Here is a 6,000-nt window from a genome sequence, read left to right as displayed (position 1 = left end):
CCATGTAGGTTTATAAAGCCCTCGCTGGGAAGTTTCTATTAGGCCTCTATTATTGCGGATTCTAGTCTTTCCTGGGAATTTTTAAATTTTGTTTTACCCATTTTCCTTAATATATCGTTAGGAATGTTAATTGTTTTCATCGTTGAGAAATATTTTGATCTCTTCGCAATAAGAAGAAGCTCGTCTTTTAAGTCTCAATCTTTGTGTCTTCCAATTCTTTGTTATCTACACTCCACTGAAATGTTGACACTTGACTTTTCATTTGACTCAAGCGCAGGAATCTTGACAGCAAAGTTCCCTCTAATTTTGAGCAATTATTACGCGAGCGATCGCAAATATATATCTTCGAAATATCGATAAGAAGTAAACGAAATTAACAAATTTCGTTGAATATAACGAGTATCATCCTTGTATTAAAATTTTGTTCTATTAGACGATGTATTTGCGTAATTATATGCATCAACTCTTTGAGGCACGATGTGATTAAAAGTGTCCCACCTTTTTGATGCACCGTAAGATTGCAATAGCTGTATGTGCTTAGGTTTATATTTCGTCTGATTTACGTAAAGCAGTTGGTAATATCTTCGAAAAATTTTGTTCCATTTAGAACGCAATAAAATTTCTATGCAACATGTCTCTATTTTATTATCTGAAATCCTGTGCCTCAGAGATAAAATATTCGCTCCACCAATCGAGGATTAATTATCGATAAAAATAAATTATAGTCGCGGTATTTATTTATTTATTAACGAACGTTGCTGTCTGTTTCAGATCAGAGGATCCCACGCCGTAAGATTCACACGGAAGCCGTGGAAAATTCGGCGTACAGAGTGACGATAAGAAGAAACGATCAATGCCAGGGCATCGGAGGGTCGCACATGTTTTATCTCTTCGCGGGACAACATCAGCTTCTTCTCTTCCCCGAGAAAGACGCGAATTCCGCGAACTCGGTTCCAGTTCGAGGGCTGTCCAGTCCAGCGGCCTGCTGACGCCATATTCCTCGCGATCTGCCATCGAGAGGGCCTCGGGAGTCCGCCATCTTCCGCTCTTCGAGGTATGTAAAATCCTCGTCGACTGTTCTATCTCTTCCCTTCGCAATCGAAGATTAAAGCGAGCCCCGCTTCTCGGAATTTTAGTGCAACTTTCTCCCCGGAAGCTACGTTTGAAATTATTACATCGCTGGGCAACATTATCGAATTGAATCTTAGCGTGACCATGAATACGAATCGACCGTTGCTTCCGTAATTCCAGTCGCGTTCTCTCCGTCCCAGTTTTTTCCACGTTTTTCCCGCCGTCTCTCCCACTTAAATGTTTAATAAAATATCAGCCCGACGTCGCGGTACTGTCTCCGGTTTCGTTCAATTGTACGCGTTTAATTAACTACCCTCGTTCGTCGTTGGGGTGATATTAAAATTGTAGCCGGGCCGGTCGTTGGAAAATTAACGAAATTAACGCGACTCGAGTATCACTGTTCTTCCCTCCGCTCGATATCGCTCGCCGGAATCAGCGCCGGGTATATACGGGCGGAGATCTTCGGCGAAATTTCACCGAGGGTGCAAGAGGAATCGATGAGACGTCGCAGACAGGGTTGAACCGCGAATAGCAACGATATCTCTGACCTTTCTTCAGCCCGCGAGTTTCGTATGCTGGCACGCGTTAACTCTCGTTAGGGGTTAACGTCTCCGCGACCAGAACTGCCTCCGCGTTAGTTCGGACGTGACCGCCAGGTGTCTCGACTGTGTAATAGGTCTCTCCGCGTTATCTCCAACTTCGAAGCTGCCTCTGGTGAAGTATCGTCTCCTTTAATGCTCGATATCGGCGCGTTACTTTTAGGGAAGAATTCGTGAACCGTGCCAGCAAATGGTGCCTTTAGTGGAATAAGGGAATGATAAACGAAACTGTATTTTTAGATGCATGGAGACACTCTGGCTAAGAGCCTCTTTCTTTTAAGGCCGCAGTTCGTGTGCTTCGAATCACCGTTTTCAGACTTTCGATTAAAAATTTAATTCTTGCTTCATTTTCATTCCGCTCTTCGCTGTTTGTATCTTCATTTCGTGCATTTTTAAATTCGTAGCTCGCTTCCATAACTGACACTTTTAGAAAATTCGTTTAATAATTGCAGTGCTGATAGATAAATGTATATACATGCTTGCTCGATAAATGGCAATTCTCTGTATCTCTTTCTTATTTATCTGATTTTACCTGATATTTCCGAAGTAGGAATTATGTAGCAGTCTCTGCTACTTTTCGCAAAATGTTTCATTTAATGCCTCGCGAATCAGGGCCGTTCACTTCGGGTTCTTAGAACGTCGTGTTAGGAATCCGGAATCTGGACGCGTTTATTGAAGTGGCGGGGCTTGATTGATGGCGAACCAAAGACCCGCTGGCTCGACTTCCTGTCCCTTCCATCAGTTCCTTCTCGTTATCGAAGTTTCTCAACGTCGGGGCGACAAAGTTGCCCGGGAAAACTCGTCGCCGAGACGAAACAAATTTCGTTTCCGAAGCAATTTGACGCGGATGTCGCAAATCCGTTGTTCCACGGCTTAATATCACCGATATCGAGCTGACGGACGGCTGACGAGTTTCGCGGCGTTTCGCCTGTTTCGATCCGACGTCGATTAGCATTTTATCGGTGTCAGTTTCGCGAATGGAGGGCGTTTCGCGTCAATTACAGACGCGAACAGCCACTGTTTTTACGCGAACCCACGCGACACGGCAAACGAGCTGTCGTTGATTGGTTGTGTCATCGTCAGGACGCTATGGGTTCGTCGTTTCGTGTCGAAATCCAGTCGGAGGCTGGATACTGTTTGGAATTGGGGTTGCGCAAAGTGTCTCGGAACGATGGAGTTGGGAACTTGCTATAATTGATGGGAGAATAGCGGGGAAGAATGTTCGCGTTTCTTTAACACTTTCACTGTCACGCACTTTTTATTCGGTGCTGTAGGATGGATTTAGGAAATAGACGTAGAGTTAAGAAGAATCTGTGGTTAGAGAGTTGTTGGTTAACCTCTTAGGCACTAGGCGCCGCTATAGTGGCTTTCGCGGATGTCATCTTTCTGTACGACGCGGCGCTATAGTTAATCATCATACAATAATAATACAATAATTTAATCATCAAACACTTCGTTCCAATGTACTCGTGTAAAGAACAGCATTATCCGTCACACATTGCAGTGCCGTATCATTTACACGTAATTCGCGTTGAACTCTGCCGTACAGAGAAACAGCCCCGCGCAAAATTCAGCCGTGCCTAAGAGGTTAAGATTGGGAGTTGTCAAGTCAGAAGTTTAGTAGTCGCCAGAGTATTTGCATTCTTTAAATATTCAAAAATTGGTTACAATCGGTTAGAACAAATATAATTTTAAAAAATTAATATCGTCGGACACTGATGACCACCATGACAGCGAACGTGATAACAACAAATTGTCGTATTAATATCTTCTGCTCAAAATTCTCTATTTATTTGCGTCGTTTAGGTTTCCAAAAAATCGTTAGAATGAAATAAATATAAATTAAAAAAATTGGTATTGCTAGTCCCACTAAGGAGACAAGCACCGGTCACTGATGACTATCATCGTGTTAAGGTATAAGGGTTTCTACAACCCTTCTTGCCCTCAAAATTTCCTATGATTGTACGATACACGATCAACCTGTTGATATAATTTCGAAGGTTCGTTTAAAAATATTCCAATATCGTAGTGGAAAGGGTTAAGAAAATTTTGGGACTATGAAATCAGTCACTAGGAAGAAATCACTAGGATACTATAACGTATATTATATTTATTAGGTAACATAAAGAAAAATTAGTTTTTAATTAAAGAGAGTAGAATTCGCACGCGAAGGTACAATTTAGAATGCTCGCGAGCTTCTTGCTTTCATTATACATATAATTCATGCGTGTACCTATATGCCAAGGTAGCCAACCTCGTTAATAAACTATAGCCTGTATCTTTAATAATTAAATTTTTAATTTAGTTGTTAATTTGCATCGTTATATAAATATATGTTTACATGTATTATTAATTCGCGACGTTAATTGCGACGCAGTATAACCCCCGATTGGCAGATATTTATTTACCACGTATACGTCTCAGCGACTCATTGCTTCAATGAATCCGTGTTTCGGCAATGGCATTGATTCCACTCGCGCGGAAATTGACTCGAAAGTTCGCAGATTGCCGATATTAAACCGGCAATTTAATAAAGGCGTATCGTCTGTCGATTAAAAAGGCGAGGGGGGCGTGAAACGGGGCTGTGCAAGGGGTAGATTATTTAACGAGCGGCCGCGCGTGGCTTTAAAAGACAATATACCGGAAGTTGGCGGGGTTGGCTACCCGTACGCAGGGTCGCACTGTATTTTCCTTCATTTTAAGTCGTTAGTGTCGACTCGTAAAACGCACCACCGCACGCCCATATGCTCTCCCTTCCTCTATATACCTCCCTTAATCTCTTTTCCCGTTATCAGAGCTGCATATTTAATGCACTTAGAAACCTAGCTCTGTATTCATAACTCGCTGTTAGCGCTGATAGTAGCTGTACAGACCGCGTAAAAAGCACAGGGAAGTTGAAAGCGTTGGTAGAAGAGAATTTCGAGTACATTGGCACGAAAGGGTGACTCAAAGTGATCGTATTTCTGTCAAGCTTACACCGTAATGACGTTTACTGCCGACATGCGGAAAGATAGATATATCGTTATCAAAATTGGTCAAAATATATTTTTTTCATATACCAAAAGACACGTAAAGTAGCACAATATTCGTATTTTAATCGGAGTCATCTACACATCATCGAAAGATTGAAAGATGACGATCAAGGTTGCTTTAATATGAATCATTTATTTATTTATTTATTTATTTATTGATTTATTCTTTTTCTCAATTTGATTTTGATTTGGTTTTTTTTCGAAAGATAGATATATCGTTATCAAAATTGATCAAAATATATTTTCTTAATATACCAAAAGACACGTAAAGTAGCATAATATTCGTATTTTAATCGGAGTCATCTACACATCATCGAAAGATTGAAAGATGACGATCAAGGTTGCTTTAATATGAACCATTCATTTATTTATTTATTTATTTATTCTTTTTTCAATTTGATTTTGACTTGATTTTCTGCAGAAGATAGATATATCGTTATCAAAATTGGTCAAAATATATTTTTTTAATATACCAGAAGACACGTAAAGTAGCACAATATTCGTATTTTAATGGGAGTCATGTACGTGTGTTTAATATTATCGAAAGATGACGATCAGGGTTGTTTTGATATGAGTCATTCATTTTATTTATTTATTTATTCTCTTATTTTAATTTCATTTTGATTTGACTTTTTTATTTTCTGTGTTTAACATAAATTTCTACTTTTTTGGAGAGGATTTGGCAGACGAGCGATTCGTCCATCGAACTTTGCCGATCATCTTCGATCAGAGCCTCCGGCAGCGAACGTGTTAATCCACGAATAACATCATCGAGATGAAGTAAACGATATCGCGTTTGGTCACGTCGAGACGCTCCTGCTGAGCGTTTTACCCCTGCTGAGAGTCAGGGAAAATATCCTTTTGCGGGTTAATCATTCTCTATGACACCCAGTGGTACTCAAATTATCCTATAGGCTTCGAAGAGTAACTAATTAACTATTACACGTATAGTAAAAGACTTTTAGATTGGAGACATAGCGAATTCGTAAATGCTTATATGCTATCGTGTTTAAATATTTTGGTGTTTCATAGTATGAGTGTGGAGCTTTGCAAAATGTTAAGGATAATATTCTTTGGTCCTTTTAAAAATATTAAAAATATTCTTTGGTTTGTCTCTCGTATAGAAGTAGTTTACACGTTAGCTAGATCCCATGTAGAAGCCTCGAAGCCATCTTAGAACGACAGAAAGTCATAGGACAGTTAAGAATACACGTTACTCCACGTTTGACGCAAATTACTGTAATTAATAGAAGTACATATGGAGGATTAAAGACGATGCACCCACGGAAGTTGGTGAA

General features: G+C 40.0%; 1 long non-coding RNA gene across 1 annotated transcript in view; it reads left to right on the top strand.

Annotated features, from left to right (window-relative positions):
* Nucleotides 1-786: 786 nt before the first annotated feature.
* LOC108552122 (uncharacterized) overlaps nt 787-6,000 on the top strand; it is a 34,624-nt gene continuing 29,410 nt past the window's right edge. The window contains exon 1 of the long non-coding RNA XR_001890533.1: nt 787-1,054. This is a non-coding gene — a long non-coding RNA (uncharacterized LOC108552122). The remainder of the gene's footprint in view (nt 1,055-6,000) is intronic.

This window comes from Eufriesea mexicana, unplaced genomic scaffold (genome assembly GCF_001483705.2).
Source record: "Eufriesea mexicana isolate 0111107269 unplaced genomic scaffold, ASM148370v2 scaffold47447484, whole genome shotgun sequence".
Taxonomy (NCBI): Eukaryota; Metazoa; Arthropoda; class Insecta; order Hymenoptera; family Apidae; genus Eufriesea; species Eufriesea mexicana.
The sequence above is the reverse complement of the archived record's forward strand: the minus strand, read 5'-3'. Positions and strand labels throughout refer to the sequence as shown.